The following is a 19132-nucleotide window of genomic DNA, read 5'->3' as shown; positions in this document are numbered from 1 at the left end:
GAAAATGGGATGGAGTTTAAGTCAGAATCACTGACCTTGTGTGGTTAGAGAGGAACCTAGTTGTACAAATCAGAAAGCAGAGCCTTCTAGAACAACAGGAGATTGATGAGGCTGGTGGGCTAGGAACTCAGGGTGGAGATGAAAACAGAGACCTCCGTAACAGAATAAGGTGCTTCTAGGGAGCTGAAACTCACAGAGACAGCTGGAAGCATATGGCTCTGTGGTTGGCGTTAGGGAACAGGAACCTGAGTCATAACATAAAGGGACACCCAGCGCCAAAGTCATCAGATGGCTGGAAGGAGAAGATATAAGCTACTTAAACAATTCCTACCATGTCGATTCTGTCCATGGATGCCTAGAAGATTACCTGGCAAATAAGAGGTTTTCAGTGAATGAGAATGGAAGAAGCTAGAACGGGCTTGATTCTGCAAGCAGGTTAGCATTATTAGTAGACCTAGCTGTTGATTTTTTTTCTTGAAACGGCTTTGTTGATATATAATTCACCACCCCATAGACTTCATCCATTTGAAGTGTACAATTCGATGGGTTTAGGTATATTACATCATTAATTTTTAAAATTGTGGTAAAATATAGATAACATAAAATGTGTCATTTTAACCATTTATGTGCACGCTTCAGGGGCATTAATTACATTCACGATGTACAATCCGTCACCCCCATCCATTTTCAAAATATTTCATCACCCCAAACAGAAACTCTATAACCATTAAGTAATCACCGCCAGCCCCCGATATAACCTCGAATCTACTTTCTGTCTGTATGAATTTGCTTATTCTACATATTTTATGTAAATGGAATCACATAGTATTTGGCTTATCTCACTTAGGAGACTTAGTTTTTAGGAGTGGGAAGGGTGGAGGTACCACAGGGAAAAGGGGTGAAATTTGAAAAGTACTTTTTTCATACTGGTGGTGGTAATGACCTTCCTGCCAGTTCTGTTCCTAACATCTTGTTTTGTCTGCTTTGTTAAGGCTCCGAGAGTTACCATCAGCCCCTTTCAACCTTGCCTACCCACCACCCCAATCACCTTGGACACAACTGGATTTTCTCCTCAGAGCTGTTTTTCTAGCTAGCAATAGAGCAAATATTAAGAAGCTGTTGCCGCTTACCAATTAAAGACACGTTTCCATAATAATTAGTGGAAGGGATGCTTTGAAACCTGGGAAAGAGTGTTGAAGTCATTCTCCTTCTGAGGGACGGCCAGTGCATTATCAACCCAGAGGGAGGGTTTCTCTCTGCTCAGATAGGCAGCTCATTTCAGGTGGCTTCTTCTAGAAGGTTCTGCTGCAAGGGCCCCTTCCCTCAACTCTCTGTCTCTGGGTCTTCTCCCTGCTGTTTTCTCTTGCCCCCCCCGCCCCAACCCCCTCAGCTCTTTCTCTTAGGATAGAAGCCAAATTCCCTTAGTGCCACTGGGGGCTCGGCTGAACCGCTGGTATTCACAAAGGACCCTTTGAGGCAGACGTGTGCTGGTAGTTGCTGAGGGCTCAACAGAGAGGAGGGGACATCATAGATAGGTATCATTTGCAGCAGAAGGTCAGGATCCTTCATAGCAGAAAGGTGTTCCTGTTCAGTCTGGGCAGGTAGGCAGAGACATACTCCATGTGGGAACAGACTGGAAGCCTCGCGATGCTCTAGATCAGGAGAGCCAAGGACTTGTGCTCGAGAGGAGGATGGGGAGGAAAGAGGGATGAGAGTTGCAGTTGGGGAAAGAAAGGAGAACGAGGCGGGGGGACGGAGAACCGAGAGACAGCTTTGCCTGGGAAACACCCACTGACCTTACGGCCGAAACCACATTTGTTGCTCGAGCACAAAACTAGAATTCCACAAAACTTGATCGCAAGTTTTAGTCAGGGCCTCTTGGTTCAGGTATCTAGCTTGAAGAGTATCTGGTGGATTTAACTACAGACGCACCTCAAACAACACATCACACTTAATGTGGCTCTCTTTGGCCAAACAGTTTCTCTTCCTGCTTGAATTCTGTTTTCATCTTCTTGGTTCTGCATCTTTGACTATGCCCCCTGCTACTACAGACAGTTCACCAGTCTATGGAAATTTTGAATGGTTTCTTTCTTTTATACTAATTGTAAAAAAAAAAAAAAAAAAAAAAATTCTCCGTTTCTCTGGCAGGGATTTCTTAAAGTTTTTTCCTCTGAGTACAGAATCCCCATTAACTGTATTTCTATAGCCCTAGCTATTGCTGTTTATAATAGCTACTACATAGGTCCATGCAATACTGAACGATTTGTGTATTCATCCTCTGAATTTTCTGTGAAACTACCTATAACCCCAAGAACATTATCTTTTTATAGACCATAGCTTTAGTCTGTCTCTGCTTTTTGTGCTGAGTTAATGTGAGGCACTGGCGGGAGTTTTATGCTTCCTGACATTTTTGGGAGGTGGGGATGGAGTAGTAAAGGAGTAACTCCTCGTGTTAGTAATAACCAGGCAAGTTTTCCCCACCATATAGAACTCGTTGACCATGTATTATATTTTGTGTTACTTCATGTCCAGGTGCTTTTTACTGAACAATGTCATCTTCACAGCCATGTGAACATGTCAACATTTATGTGCAGGAGGAACACAGCATTAAATGAGTCAGTTGCTCATTCCAATTGGAGATTTTATTTTTAATTCCATAAACTGGGCATCAGAACAAGCAGTCCAAATGTTCCAGAAGAGGCATTTAGACTCTCTTAAGTGGTAGGGCTGCATTCCGCCAGTTGGAAAACTTTGTTCACAGAGAGAAATGGACATTTTCTGCCTCGTGCTGCCTTTTTGTCATCCGAAATGAGACTCAGTCTGGTGTACACTGAGCCTCTTCTCGGGATCCTGTGGAATGGCTTTGGTGATGGTAGCACTAAGTAGGCTATGTATTAGCTTGGATAAGTAAGACTTGCCGCTATAATAGAAAACCCCCCAGATGTCAGAGGGTCACCAAACAGAGGCTTATGACTCACACTATACTTCAGTGAAGCTGTTCCTAGCCCAGCGGCTTTCTACGTGACCATGGGGGACTAAGCTTCCGTCCATCTTGTGGTCCACCCATCTTTAGATTTTCACACTTGTCCTCACTCAACTGGAAGAAGGGAACGGAGGTCAGGGATTATGGGGGAGAAGACCTATGGGCCAGACCTGTAAGTACAGAACCTCTCTTCAGCCTACACGTCTGTGTTTCGAAGTCATTCCTCTGGTGATACCTCCCTCTCAGGGAGTCTGGGAAATGTGCCTAGGGGTGAAAGGAATTGCGACTTGATGAGTAGATACAGCAGTCTCTGTCACAGGCTGGGACAGCCCCTTGGCTTTCACTGCTTCCCCCCGTTTGCCCATATGCATGCCCCTGCTTCCCATTTCTCTGCAGTAAGGACAGGATAGCAGTGAACACGTCCCCTCTGCCGCTTAAATCTTACCATGCTCCTCAAGAGTATCTGTTATGTGCTAGGCGCTGTGCCAAGAGGTGCAGAGGTGAGAAACCGTGTCCCTGAATGGGAGGCTTTAGAAACAACTTGGTGAAAATGGAAAACACCTCCTCCTAAAACATTAGCAGGGAGGTTTCCTAAGAAGAGCCAGTAGCGAGGGGCACCTGGGTGGCTCAGTCAGTTGAGCGTCCAACTTCGGCTCAGGTCATGATCTCATGGTTCGTGAATCTCGCTGCTGTCAGCGTCGACCCTGCTTTGGGTCCTCTGTCTCCCTTGATCTCCGCCCCTCCCCTGCTCATGCTCTCTCTCTCTCTCTCTCTCAAAAATAAATAAAACATTAAGAAAAAAGAGAAAAGCCAGTGGTGAAAGAGAGATTTTTCCAGAATACACTCCCCTTCTTACAACCCTGCAATTGGCATTTTCCATCCACCTGCCCACCTTCCCACTCTACTACTGACAAAATGAAAAATCTAAGGTTCCAAAGCTAATGGATGGGATCCTTCCCAATCTGGCCTCTGCTCACTTACATCCCTCCCTCCTCTCTCCTGAACGCTCCACCCAGCCTGCATCCCCATCGCTCCCAGGAGGCAACTGCTTCCTCTTCATTCAGGGCATCGAGCACACCCCTCTGTTCCTTCCCCTGGGCTTTCTCCCGGTGCCGGCTGGATCCTTTTCTGATTTAGGTCTGAACCTGGAGGTCATTTCTTCTGGGAAGCCTGCCATGACCTTGCCCCCCTCCACAAGTCTGAGAGAGGTGCTCCTTCTAGGAACCCGTATTTTCCCAGTGACAGTTCTTAGTGTTTGCCTTTTTCCTATCTGTGTCTCCAAGCACAGTTCCCACCTTGCTCCTCAGCACCTGCTGCAGCGCCTGGCCCACGGGAGAGGCTCAGGCAGAAGGTGAAGCGCGGCTAGGGCCGAGCGTCCACAGTCGCATCTCTAAGTGCCCGTCATTGCGCCTGCTGCACCTGTAATTTATACCCACGGGGAAATCAGTGAATTTCCATCACTAACCCAGATTTTCTGTTCTGTCATCGTTGCTGCTTTTTGTTTTTATTTTTGCTTTTCCTGAAACATCACACGTCAAGTGGCCACCGCCCCCCTCAGCCCAGAGTGGCCTGGATGATGAGCTGCTCCTGGGCCTCTCGCTCAGGACTCCACGTGCTGGTACAAGCCACACGTTGACTGGCCACGGGGATGCACAACAAGGCAGTTCTTCCCGGTGAGTCAGGGCTTCTGTCCCCAGCTTCTGTAGGTCGTCACAAACATACCTGGCCGGTCCAAACTGCAACCTGCCAGGAAGGAGGCAGCCCTCGCTTAATAGGAGTAGGGAGGGGGTCCTTCGCAGGGATGAGCATTCCTGATCCATCAGGCTTGCTGGGGCCCAGGATCTCTGGGAGACATGGAACAGGGTTTTCTTTCATGAAAGAAAGAAACTGCACTATGACTGCAGATCCGTGGGTCGCTGCACTGATTCCTTCCCACACACACCCATTCATTCGTTCATTCGTTCAGTACTGGTTGAGCCTACGTGTTCCAGACCCCGGGGTTACAGAGGAGAACAAGACAGGAAAAACCCTTGCTGTCTTCCAACGAGGAAGAGAGAAGCTAAAGAAATAACACAGAAAAGAAAAATAAGAAAACGATATCTGGAACTATTGCAGATAGTGAGAAATGCTTTCTCGGTCTTCATGGAGAAGCCATATTCTGGCTGCAGAGGAAGAACACACGGTCCTGTTCTGGGTCCAGTGATACCTCTTCTCGCTGTTGATGAGGCCCCCCTCACCCTCTAAGGGCATCCGGATACTCTGACAGCTCCACATTCCCATGCTTCTCCCTCTCCGACTCCTGGCAAGAATCTGTAGCTGCTCTCGCAGGCCCGTGTCAGGTCATTCCTCACCCTTCCTGAACCTGCGAGCAAGAAGGCAGCCCAGAAACAGTGGGGCAGAACCGGGCATCACTTGTGTTCTGTCTGGCGGGCATTACCTGTGCCCACACTTCACACCCGTCCCCTCCCTGAGCCCAATGCACTTGGCTGCCAGATTGGCGGGCTCGGCTCTACCCAGGCCCCGAGATCAATTCTGACTTCGGGCTGGAAGAATTCAAGCTGCTGTCATCTGAATGTTGATTCGCTCTTGTCACCCTGGCTGCTTGCTTGTTGTCCCTAATCTTGTGACTCCTTCTGACAAGTGGATAGTCTGACATACACCTCTGCCCCTAGGTCCCTGGCCTTGGTTATTTTGCTGGTACTCAGGCCCTCAGAGGTTGAGGATAGTCCTTGCTTAGGTGTCCTGGCCTTGCTTAAGTCTTCCTGTCCCCCTGAGAACTGTGCCTTGCCCTTTGACCTTGGTACCTGCCAACAGACCTCCCCGGAGGTGGCTTCCTGCCTCCTGGGACTTCTGAGTGCTGCCTGTATTTGACTTCTTTCCTATGTGCATGTCTGTGCCCATCCACCCAGCAGGTGACACACAATATTTCCCATGGATTCCCCAAAGCTAACTTTTTGTTTTACTTTCATGTGGTCTTTTACTGTATCTATCAAATTCTGTGTTCCCCCTACTGGATTGGCCGTTCAGTACCCCCCACAGTGTTGCCCCACCTGAGCAGATGAGCCTAATCCTAGATCTCAGAACCCCTGCTGTCTTTCCTGTCCAAATGCAGTTAATCAGTCCGTGTCCAGCTGTGTTCTAAGATATGACTCTGCCTTCCCCTTGGGACACACCATCCTTCTTCCATCTTTTAGTTTCCTCCAAGAGGTCTCAGTTGGGTAATCAAGGGGTAATCAGGGCATCAGATAGCCAGGGTGCAGAGAGAGGGGTTGATGGAGTCCTTTTAGCTATAGTTGAAAAAAAATTCAACAGAAGGCCAGGGCAGCTGTAGGCGAGACACGGCAGCCTTGCTAAGTAGGGATCTCAAATCCCTGTGGTCTGAGGACAGATGTCCCATAAACCCATGTGCAGCCTAATTTATATTGGATGGTTGGTTCTGCCATGGGAAGGTTATCTTGCTTATGCTGGAAGCAAGGGTGCCCGGTGGGATTCTCCTCTCTAAATCCCTCCCCGTGCCCAGGAGGGGAGTACCAAACCTTCCCTCCAAGGGACACGGTTGAAATCCAGCATTTGCCAGCCTTGTCTTCATAGTCCTGACATGGTAACTCTTCCTCCTTCTTCACTTGATATGCCTGGCCCCAGGTTTTGCCCTCCTGGTTTCCTATTTGTTCCAGGCATACCTCCAGCTTAGGTGCCTCATTTTGCCTGCTTCCAGCTAGCTGTTGCTGTTTTGTTTGTTTGTTTGTTTGTTTTCTTTTCCTTTCTCTTTTTCCTGTCTTACAGCATTCATTCTAAATCCTTATTCCCAAGGACCTTACAGTCTAGAAAGAAGACAGTGACACACATGGTTACTGGATACAGTTGTGGTAAATGTTTCCCAGGGAAACTTGAAAACTTGATGGAGACATGACCAACCTCATCTGGTGGGTTGAGAATGCTTTCTGTAAGAAGAGACTTTGCAAGCAAGGGAAGAGGCTCTGGGGTGGGAGTCAGGCGTGGGGAGACAGGGAGGGCATCAAGAGCGTTTTAGGCTCAGTGCAAGAGCACGGACAGAGGTCATCTTTCCTCTTGGCTTAGCATTTCCCATACTGTCTGCCCAGGCACCAGCCGCCTGGCTTCCTTGGCTCGAGAACCATCTCTTTTGCCCTGTGTCGAGGGAGCCCTGTGGGTACATTCTGGAACTCCTGGGATTCCTCCCGTCTTGACTTTGGCTCTGAGGGGGTTAGAGTGAGCTGTAGGAAATGCATTTAGAGGATTCCACATCTTCATTCTGCACACTGGGCTGAACTGGATGAGAGTGAGGGTTTGCAGCCTCAGGGAGTCTCTCCAAGGCTTTCTTCAAGCCCCCTCATCCCTGACTCCGTGGGCCCAACCTTCTCTCTGCCACATGCTCCTGAGGTGAGGCCCTGCGCCTAGTGCCGTGCCCGGCTCCCGGAAAGCATAGCACAAGTGTTGGCTTATTGGATTAGATACGATCTGGGTCAGTGTAAACAGGGAGAGGAAGAGAAACAGAAGAGAGGAAGCCAAGGAAGATGACTGTGAGGGGAGAAGTTATCTAATTTAAACTTGAAAATTATCTATGAATAGACTGGACAATGTATTCAAATCTCAGTCTTACATAATTTAATCCTACGTAGATGCCGCTGTGGTCTTCCTTGCCATCTTGTGTGCCTGGATGCATAGAGCATCCTGGAGAAGCCAAGCAGAGCTCTTTGAGGTAAGACAAAAATAAAGGCAAGAGATTTGATAGTTTTGAGGTGAAAGGCAGCAGCAATGGGACACCTGGGTGGCTCAGTCGGTTGAGCATCAGACTCTCGATTTTGGCTCAGGTCACCATCTCACATTCCATAGGTTCGAGCCCCACATCGGGCTCTGTGCAGACAGAGAGCAGCCTGCTTGGGATTCTCTCTCTCCCTCTATCTCTCTGCCCCTCCCCCACTTACTTTCTCTCTCTCTCAAAAATAAACAAACATTAAAAAAAGAAAAAGAAAAAGAAAGGCAACAGCACTCATTTAACACAAAGTGGGCCCTCCCCCGTGGAGACCACTCTCTTTATACATTTCTCAATACTTCCAGTCAGATTACATGCACTGCTTTTTTGGTTATCAGAAATATCCAATTGATAGAAATGCCTAATATCGGGGCAAAACTGTAATTTCTCCTGTTGCTCTGGGTCATCCCTTCTGAGATCTCTTGGAATACATCTGGTTCCTTTTCCCAACGACTTCCACTCAAATGATCATATTTCCCACTGTCTTGTGGAACTATACCCTGCTGGCTCAGCTCTTCTCAGGCACTGGGACTGCAGGAAAACACTCAGAGGGCCCCTGAACTACACGCTGTGGCTCCTATGCTGCCCTCAAAGCCCCATCACTAGGTCGTGACTGCTTACAGGGACAGACTCAGCCCTCTGGTCCAGCTCCTGTGACTGGGGTCGTGTTTCTTCTCTAACGCCTAGATTTCTGCTTCAGCTTCCTTCCCGGGACCCAATACCATGGACTGGGACCTTGTCTTCCCTCACAAAGCCTTCCTAGGACTGGAGCCAAACCCCAGACCCTATGGATGAGTCTCCAGTATTTGATGCCAAGTGCTTGTCCTTGGCCCCTTGCCTGCTGCCAGACTCTGCTGGTGCTTTCTGGCTCTGCCATTGACATTAACTTGCTTCATGACCTCTGTTTCCTTGCTTCCAAGCCTGTGAATCGAATGTATTGGAGTATATTGGTGGTTATACAAACTGGCCACCTCTTGGAAACACATGGGGGAAATTTACAGAGCACCACTACCCAGGATAAACACCTGGATGAAGCAAGCCAGGCTCCTAGGATGTAAAGTGTAAGAAAGTATCACACACGGGGGTCCACCACCACTTGCATGACCCTGAGAGTCATCTCTGCTCACATTTTGTGTCCCAGGACTCTTGATTACCTCATCCTAGTTCCTGTCCTGTACCAAGGCCAACCCCCAGAAATTCTGATCTATTTGGTCCAGGAAGAGAACCAGGATAAATATTGGTATTTAAAAAAACAACCATAGCGAGGCAGGGGTTTAATAAGTGCAATCAGAGTTGAGAATCACTGCACCAAATGATCTTGCTAGCATCTCTTACCCAGAATTGTACGCCGGGACCCTGAGACTCTTAGCGGTACTTCCCTACCAGGGCTTGATTCTGGGACTTGGCTACTTACTTGTGATGAACCGACTGTCTCCTGACAGATCTCTTTCACTTTCAGATCCCAGCCAGGCTCAGTCTAGCCCATCTTCCTCCTACCTGAGCTTTGTTCTGGCCAACTCTTGTTGTTTCCAGGCAAAGCCTCCTGTAGAGAACCGAGGTTTCAAATCCACCAGCCTGTGAGCTCTCCTTTGGACATGTGCCAGGTGCCTGTGCACCTTTTACAAGATGTGATTTGAAGAGTTTGGCTACTGTAGTATCTGGTATGCTCCTTTTCATTCATTCGACAGGAATGCACTGCATACCTATTGTGTGCCCCGCCCTGGGTTATTTTCTGGGGACAAAGATATACAGATACAGTTCGTGCCAAGAGTAGTTGATGGTAGATCAGCCTTTCCTGAAGCATACTCTCACTGTTAACGGGCATCACACAAAAACAAAACACAAGACATTTCCTGGTAAAATACTTTAGGAAGGCCTATTACTACAACACTTCCCTGCACCTATCATATGCTGACACGGACTGTGCGTCTCGAGAGGGTGAACCCAGTATAAAGTGATTCCCAAATACATATGACCACCAAGCTCCCGTTTAACATGCAGAATCTTCCAGAAGACGCTTTGGAAAATGCTGTCACAGATCTCAGAGTGCTAAATCTGGAATCAACATTCGATCTAGACATAAGAACTCCACTCATGTGACCCAAGGTTGCATTCACTCTCTGAGCAACCACATCACTCTGTTGACTCATCACAAGCTGGAGGCTGGCTAAATTGCTTTGGGTTGTTTCTCACACAACCATCCTTAAGCAGGTTTTTCCCCTTCAGAATCTGGGCTATTGCTATTTTTGGAAGCTGAGCATAGGACCTATCAAGTTTAGCTTTGCGGGTTTTGGCTCATGGTTAAAGACTGTTGAGATCTTTTTAAATCTGAAGGCTGTCCTCCAACGTATCAGTTAGTTTTCCCAGCTATCTGGTGTCTACAACTTAAGTAGGAAGGCCTCCCTCCAAGCTTCTGAAGAACATGCTGAATGAGACAGATCCCTGTATCACACCACTGGAGACTTGCCTCGGAATTGGCTCTGATCTTTGAGTCAACACTATTTGGGTTTAAATCCACCTACTTCAGCCACCACTGAGCCCACGACCCTCCATCTGAGTCAAAGGATAACATGAGGGGCTTTGGGAAACACTACGGAAATCCAAATTCCCCTGGCCTACCAGTCTGGTAATACTTCCAAAAAGAATAAGGCTAATTTATCACAAGCAACTCTTTCAAAGAGGATAGCATTTTTAATTTTTGTGATTATAAAAGTAACCTAGGATCATGTTAGAAAATAGAGAAAAAAACCCTAGTATTAAAAATAAAATTGGAAAGCCTGGGTAGCTCAGTTGGTTAATTGTGAGGACTCTCGACTTCGGCTCAGGGCCCTGCATTGGGTTCTATGCTGGGTGTGGAGACTGCTTAGGAATCTCTTTCTCCCTCTCTCTCTACCCTTCCCCTGCTTGCACTCTATCTCTCAAAAATAAATAAGTGAATAAATAAAATTAGAGGCCTCCAACATCTAACCACCCAGAGATAATCTTGGTTAACTTCTGCTATGTATCCTTCCAGCCTTTTATTATGCACATAGATGGATCTATTCAAGAATATTTATCGAGCACCTTCCATGTGCCAAACATTGTTCTAAGGATAGCAGTAGACAAAGGAGCAAATCCCCTCCCTGCAAGAATCCTTGTCTACATGAAGCTTACATTCTAGTAGAGGTTTATCAACAAATGAATGAGTAAATAAATGATATTTAAACACGATCTTTGTTAAAAGATGCTTTCAAAAATATCCTGCTTTTTTTTTTTTCCCAAGTTGACATTGTATTGGAACAGCAGCTATAGCTGGAATTACTTTGTGTTAATGGACCCAGGTGAGTTTCTGATGATTTCTGTTTTCCTTATAAATGCTCCCAATGTTCTCTTTTTTTATTATTAAAATTTTTTTTTACATTTATCTATTTTTGAGAGACAGAGAGAGACAGAGCACAAGTGGGGGAGGGGCAGAGAGAGAAGGAGACACAGAATCTGAAGCAGGCTCCAGGCTCCGAGCCATCAGCCCAGAGCCCGAAGTGGGGCTCGAACCCACGGACCGTGAGATCATGACCTAAGCCAAAGTCAGACGCCCAACCGACTGAGCCACCCAGGCACTCCCCAATGTTCTCTTTAATAGTGGGATCTAGAATGTGGGGAGGGTGGGGCAAGGGGTGGGTGGTGATATGAAGTTCAGCAGTTATGGTTTCCAGAATGCAGCTCTGACCTCTCTCTGAAATTTGGGATGAACATGCTTATCTGCGCTCACTTGGCACCTCTTCTGCCTCGCTCTTTATCCAAGATTACAGACTGTACTGCCCCAGTCCCACCTGTCCTGGAGGCAATTTGTTCAGATTTGAACTCGTCCACGGGCACCTGTTTACTATCCGTCTATCCATCTGAACTCTACTTGAGTTCACGCTGCCCTTCCCGAACAGGAGTTAGTCTCCTTGGTGGAGAAGGCGGAAGTTAAAAAGAGTTGATAAGTGCTCTCTCTCTGCTGTCTCTTACTCTGGCGTCATCTGCCCAGAGTTGTGGCTCGCCCTTCCCTGTCTCTTGCACTGAGCATGCAGGGGGAGGATTATGGAGGAGTCTGGAGGAAAGCTCTTTTAATTTTCATTAGTCTCAATAACTCCCTTTAAAGAAAAACTCCTGACAGTATTCTTGCAGGAATGAGATACTGTGTTGCCCTTCTGTATTTGCCTGCTCCTTCATTTTACAAATAAGGAAACTGAGGTTTATGTTCGGCAAAGGGCATTGCATAAATCTGATCCCAAACTGGAATTGTACCATTCATGTGAGTCAACCTTGTGGTATCTGAGAAAAAAGAAAAAAAGAAGTCTTGCAAGAAACAGATCACTAGGGGAGGAAAAGGACCTCAGGAGAAATTTAATTGAGAACCTTTCTCATGGGGAGAGGACAATGGATTTCACTGAATGAGCCCCAGATTGTAGCAAGTTTTCCCTGGTTGCAGACGACCCACCGGGACCATTCTGGTCTGTTCCGCTTGGGGGAATGGCAAAGCCCGTCCCCTTTGCCTTCAGCTTTGGGCCCCCACATAGGAAGGCAAGCAGCTGGTTCTTCTCCATATGTGGCCTCCCCAGCCTAACACCGCATTAACTGAAACCATTCCTCGGGGGAGCCGACTGACATCTCTCTTTGATTGGCTATTGACAGTCATGCTGGGGCTTCTAAGCAGCTCCTTGTTAACCTTGAAAGATGACTATTTTAGCTTTTTTTTGGAGTCTCTGTCACCACCTGCAGACAGAAGCAGATGATTTAAGAGATGAGCAAGTAGGAATTTTGTGACCTTCAAGCAGAGATATCCCCAGAATCAGTGGACACCGTCTAATCGCTACCTGACTTGTCTGTCTTTATGTCCTGGCCCTATCCTCAGCTCATTGTGTTAGATAAGAGGTTTCACATTACCCTTTGAAGGGCTGGGATTACTGAGCAAACTCAGAGGCATCTACAACACTGGTCTCTGTAAACACTTTACAAATGCTGTGTTAGTTGCAGACCTGGGTAGATGCCATTTTGGCATAGCAGGTGCCATCTTTTAGGGCAAAGGGTGGGAAGGGTCGATACAGCTAACATAAAAAATCAAGTGAATTTAGTCTATTTAAATGTGCAGATAAATAAAGTAATTTCACTTGTGCATTTTCTAAACCAAGACCAAGAAACATAAAATACCCTGTAATAAATAAGAAAATATAAATTCTGGTTTTATTTTATAGCCAGGAGGGTTAGAAGAAGGCCAAGAGGAGAAAAGATGGGGCTGGGGGTGGGGGGAGAAAGCCTGGAGACTTGGGCAGGATCGCGAGAGAAGAAAAGGGGCTGGCCAAATATCCACTATCTCTGAGGGGGGCTGCCTCCCTGACCGTCTCTCCGAGATCTGAGATCAAATCCACCGCTGTTAATACCCAAAGGGGGTTCTTTACTCTTAAACGTTGTAAGAGTAGCACCAAGGACAGTCAGGTCAGGACTTACTGCGTAGAACGAGCAATATGGTCTATTTATAAACTGCTCTACCTGGTATACCAGTGGAACTGTGTTTCATTCCTGTGCCACATGCCCTTAGACATTTTGTCCTGGTCCTCTCAGAGCCCTCTTCTCTGGTCCTGCTGGATCAGCACTGGCCACAGGTTCTTCTCCTTCGGCCTCTCCTGTCAGTGGAATCTGGACCCGTCCCTTCCTTGTAGCAAAGCTGATAAGCCAACCACGGAATTGTGGTTGGCCTCCAACTGTTCGCTCCAGAGTATACAGATGTCTCCCTGCATTCTCCTCCTTAAGCTATTTCTGCTTCTATTTCCTACCATGCATATTCATGCAAATGCAGGAATTTCAGGAGGTGCAATTCTCTTCCAACGTAAGCCTGTTCCACGAATGCCTTCTGCACCAAAGCACGTCTGCAAAATGTCTTTGGAAGTCTCTCCCAGCTGTTGAAGAAGGGGTTTTACATCTTCCATGAGTTTAGGCAGGAAAAGAGCAAGTGTTGGGTGAAAAGCTGCTTGGAAGGCTAACCCCCTTCATTAGCAGCTCTTCCCTCTGTGGTCACATCCTGTGTCCAGCCATCACACGACCTTCAGCCACAGAAGCTGGGGCTGAAGGTTGTTTTATTTTTATTTTAAGGGTTGTTTTCTTTTAATTGGCTACTATTTCCTTCTCATTATGTGTAGCCTATGCTTTTATACCTTCCCCTGATCCCTGATCTTATTCACTGCCCTCCATTGTTCATTCTATCACGGGTAGAATGTCTTCCATCGTGTGTCTTCCATCGTGACGATTTGACCCAGGGCTTTGGACTTCGGTTTCTTTTCTGCGGAAAGCCTCAGCCATATGCTATAGCCTGGATCACTGTGGCCTCTCCCTCCAGCTCTCATCAATACTCTGAGGCCAACATCATCCCAATACTTCCAAGTTCCAGGATTATAAGTAACACCCCCAGGACCACCCAACCCACAGAGTTGGCTCTAACTCTATCCCTTCACTCCCTTCTTGGCATTTATGTCCCACTGGTAGCACAGCCAGTCTCTCCCCATGAACCACGAGTGCTTGGGGCTGGGTTAACACCATGAACCAAACCATCCTCTCTCCTTCTGTCCCTCCTTTTGCGAAAACCAACTGCCCAACGTTTACCAACATCGTTCCCAGCTTTGCCTCCTTTGAGCTGCTGAGAGTGAAGGCTTCTCTACACAGTGGAGCTATGTATGCAGTCATATTCATCTCAATCTCCATGAGGCTGGCGGGTCCCAGGGTGCGAGCCAGAGGAGAGATGTAATTACCAAAACTTAGAGGGGTTCCAGACAGAATGAAATCATGAGGATTCTGAGGTCTGGCTAAATAATCTGGTTCCCTTAGCCAGTGTAAAACAGTCCTGGATCAATGCTCCCCAACTTTAAGGTTTACACACCCCCTGGAGATCTTGTTAACACACAGATTCTGATCGAGCAGGTTGGTGGAAACAAGCCTCTATGTGATGCCAATCCCACAGACCCTACCAGGCTGTGGACCATGCTTTGAGTAGTAAGGGTCTGAGATTCCTCTCCCGCAGCGTTCTCAACTTGTTCCCGTGATTCCTCTTAGCTACCTGAGAACCACCATTTGTAAAATGAGAATACGGAGCTGCCTGATCGCTAGCCCCTCATGGTGCAAATATGTAGAGCTCTGTGTAATGTGCTATATCCTGCTCAGCTCAAATGTCACCTCTTCTCTCATATCCTCCTCAATTCTCTGGTGGAAGTTCACAGTCTGAGTTCCCTGCATGCTTCAATGCAATTCAGTTTACAACAGTTCAATTCAGTATAATTCAGAAGCCTTCACGGAACATTTTTGATGGGTTAAGCAGCAAGTTTCCTTTTTTAAGAGTCAACACGTGAGGATACCATTAACAAAAGTAGGTTTGGTTAAGGAAATAGAAGGGTAAACTTGGAGAAGGGATAGATAACCAAGTCCCCCCCACAAAAACAAGTTCATTTTATTTTGTTCCAGAAACTTTCTTGATAACCAAATTTATATATAGTATGTGCCATGTGCCGGTCATATGCAGAGGTGAAAACACAGCACTACACGGCATCCTCTTGAACTAGACCATGTGTATTGGGAACTCAGCCCCAGCGTTCACCAGCTGTGTGATCTTGAACAAGTCACTTAACTTCTCTGTGCTTTGGTTTCCTAATCCTTAAGATGGGCATACTAACAGTATCCACTTCAGAGGGTTACTGTGTCTCTGGGAGAATTAAAATGAATTCATATTTGTAAAGCACTTAAAATATTATTGGTACATGACATTTTAAAGAAATTGTGGTCAACGAATACATGTTCTGGAGGTGTCACTCAAGAAAAGTCTGGGTAGAAGATGTACATTTGGGAGCTGTCAGTATGTAGGGGTTTTCAGGGCCTAGGAGCAAAAGATACTTTCCAGGGAGAGGGTAAACTGTAGCACGAGTGGCAAAGAGGGAAACAATGGATCTTTAGGGAGTATCGTTACTTAGGGGTGAACAGAGGAAGAGGATGTGGTGAAAGAGACTGGGGAGTGGCCTCAGAAGTAAAGACCACCCAGGAGAAAGTCAAATCAGAAGCCAAAAGCAGAGAATTTCAAGAAAGGTGTGGTGGTCAACAATGACCAATGCCATAGCAGTACCGAATAAGATAAGGGATAAATCCAAGCCATTTGTTCAGATGGCCAATCAAGCATGTTTCAGGCTACATATAATTCTTACTCACATCTGCCTTCACCCACTAAGCCGAGAGTCCTTAACATAAGGGACTGAGTTTATTATGCAGCCTTGTATACCCAAGGGCTAGCACATGCCTCCAGCATAGGAGGGCTTGCTCAGTGCTGTTGAAATACTGTTTTTCTTGCTAGACTGTCTAATGACTCCTGTTCCTTGGTGGGCCACATCACCCTGCTTGTCTACTGAATAATGGGACAATAAACAAAGGCCAGAGGGGTGCCTGGCTGGCTCAGTCAGAGGACCAGATGGCTCTTGATCTCGGGGGTGTGAGTTTGAGCCCCACGTTGGGTGTAGAGATTACTTAAATAAATAAATATTAAAAACACCACCAACAACAAAAACAAAGGCAAGAGGATCTCCACCCCTCTCCTGCCCTTTCTTCTTGGAAGGCCCTAAGGGAAGGGCGAGGCCAGTCTTTCTGAGTTCTGGGCATCCTTTCCACAGGAACTTGGGTCGTTGTAGAAGTTAAGATGAGGTCATAGTAGGTCTGCGGTCTGGGAGAGCTGGCCGGTGAAAACCTCAGGCAAGATCATCTTCTCGGTGTGCATAGCATCGCCAGGCTGTGAGGACAGCTCTTGCTCTTAGCCCGATATGCCCTAGCAAGGTCCTACAGCTTGTGTGCTGTCTTGTGGTCTGTCTGCCTCCAACACTCTCTGGTGACAGCCGTCTTTGCTCCTGGGAGACCACACGTTGATGCTGCTGAGGGAAAAATTCCTCTATCGGGTGGCAGGTTGGGCTAGTTGACTTTCTAGGCACCTCCCATCTTCAAGATTCTGGGAGCCCAGGCAACCATAGAAGGTGATCGGGAGAACAGAGCCCAAGAACTTCTCTGGGTGGAGGCAGATGATGGCAGAGCAGGGAGTCCTTGGTAGATGGGACTATGCTGGATGTTTAGGCTTCCACCGGGTTATAGGATTGAGACTGGCAGGGCGGAGGATGGTGAGCCCAAGGAAGGAGGGGGGAAGTGTGTGGGTTGTAGAGCTGCAGAGCCCCCTGCTGAGAAACTGAAGTCCCTTAGGCTCCCAGGTAAGAGGGAGGAAGTAAAGGGGGGGGGGGGGGCGGAGGGGGAAGATCTGACTCATGCTAGTGTTGACAAATAGGCTGGATTCCTTTAACTCCGCTGGACTTTGCCCTTTCAGGATGTACAGCCAGCGTCAGCACACTGCTAATGGGGCTTTGAGAGTCTCCTTTTGATGAGCGCGTCCCAGAAAGCAGGTATTAGCCATTTCTGCTGGGGAGGCAATGAAGGCATTTGCAGCTGAAATCGGCTTTCCTGGATGCCCTAATAAAGCAGAGACTTTCAAAGCCCCATTAGCAGTGTGCTGACTGCAGCTGTACATCTGTACTAGCCCAGTTCAGGAGGGGAGCTTTGGACACTCATATCCCAAACCCTAATGAATGAACTGCCTTCAGACCAAAGGCAAGCTCCTTTTCCATCAATAGGCTGTGAGCTACTTAGAGAAGTTTCTCACTATCTCGGGGGCCCAGTATGGTGCCTGGCACAAAACAGACTCTCAATAAACCCTTAGGAATTGCTAAATGTCTTTGTGTGTGTGTGGGGGGGGGGGGGTCTTCTGCTAAAGGGACTTGGAGCGTCACATTGTGGACAGCTTCAGGCATGGCATTGGCCCTCGGTGAACTCTCAGTATGTTTATGAGCTGGATGAATGACAGCTGGGGGAAGGGGGAAGAGAAGAGACAGTGTGAAAGATAAGGAAAAGTGGCTCTTTCCCATGTCTTCCACCTGCCAGTTCCTAAACTCTATTTCTCTCTCAGCCAGGAGTCACCGAACTTCTCTGTAAGTAGCAGACCCCACAGCCCCCATGTCACCCTGGAGTGAAGCCAGAGGACCTTTCTCTTGTTAAGCCTCAAAGGTGGGAAGTGGCATGGGGACAGGAGGTGGCCCTCGTTGCCAGGCTCTTTTACAGGTTGTGTGTGCCAAGGAACTAACATTGACAGGGTGATCTTGCTTCTGGGTGAGGTCGCTGAGCCTCTCAGAAGTTCCGTGCCTTGTCCAGATTCACACAGATGTAAATGACGGAGCCAGAATTCAAATCCAAAATCAGGCTGCCTGCTAAGCTCGTTGTCCATCAACATCTTCCTCCTCCACAGTCCAAAGTCAGTTCCTGGGGAATCGGTGGGTGGCCCCATGCAGCTTCCCTGTTAGCCACCAGCTTCCACCCGCCCAGACAGTGTTTCTCTGGATGGGTCTGCCCACCACACTTCTCACCTCTTTCTGAATGCACGTGGTTTCAGGCGAGACCTTCCAAGATGGCCCTGGAAAGGGAAATAAATAATACATACATAGGTGGAATGACAGAGGTAAATAGACAAATATCTCATTGGCCAGAGCCGCCTGCCCTTGTATGTTTATCCTGGGTGTTTGTTTGACTCCTCCCGCGCCGGGTCTTAGGAAGGTCTTCTGTGAGCCGCTGGCATGTGACTGGGGCTCTTTGCCCTGTTGTTCTGCCATTTGAATATTTCCAGTCAGGATTTAGTCACTGCACATCTTTGAGAGTCCTCTAATCAGAGAAATTAACTCTCATCAGACACAGGAATTAATCTTTGTTAGTGTTGTCGTCAGTCTAACTTCGCCTTCCTTGGTGCCAGACGCGGAGGGCATGCCTTAGGAGGGAGTGGCCACCATGCCTGCCGAAGGCCTCAGAGGGGGCCCATAGGGCTTCACCTCAGGAATGGAAGCTGGCCTCTCCTTCCACCTGAGTTGAGAGGTACGTGGGACCCCTGATAGTTTCTGCGCTGGTGTTCCGCACGGGGCAGTGCCGGGTGCAGGCTTTAAAAGCCACTGAGTGACTAGCATGTATGAATGATGTCATGGCGGGCAGGGAAAGGCAGTCCTTTGGGAAGGATGCCAGATCAAAATGGCGACTTAGATGTTGGCACATGATGAGGGGCAAGGAGTTCTTTAACAGTCACTAGTTTGTTAAAAATACACATATGTGTGTATATCTTCAACAACCTTCAATGGGTGTGTGTGTGATGGGGTGAGGTGGGGGAGCAAAGGGTGTGGGGACAGACACCCAACAGCATTTGTGAAAAGTTTGGAGCCCACATCAAGGCTCACAGAATTTTACCAACTTCAGGCCTAGAAAACGTATAAATATCAAAGAATATCAGATTGCTGCAGAGTAAATAAACATGATGT

At 47.5% G+C, this 19132-nt stretch overlaps 1 protein-coding gene and 1 non-coding gene across 7 annotated transcripts in view; both read right to left on the bottom strand.

Annotated features, from left to right (window-relative positions):
* Positions 1-19132, bottom strand: part of CADM1 (cell adhesion molecule 1) — a 424919-nt gene that overhangs the window by 354504 nt on the left and 51283 nt on the right. The gene's annotated exons all lie outside the window — the stretch shown is intronic.
* TRNAQ-UUG (transfer RNA glutamine (anticodon UUG)) lies at positions 11265-11349 on the bottom strand. Its single transcript has one exon. It is a non-coding gene; the product is annotated as a tRNA-Gln (tRNA).

Source organism: Acinonyx jubatus, chromosome D1 (genome assembly GCF_027475565.1).
Source record: "Acinonyx jubatus isolate Ajub_Pintada_27869175 chromosome D1, VMU_Ajub_asm_v1.0, whole genome shotgun sequence".
Taxonomy (NCBI): Eukaryota; Metazoa; Chordata; class Mammalia; order Carnivora; family Felidae; genus Acinonyx; species Acinonyx jubatus.
This window is presented reverse-complemented; position numbering and strand designations above follow the sequence as displayed.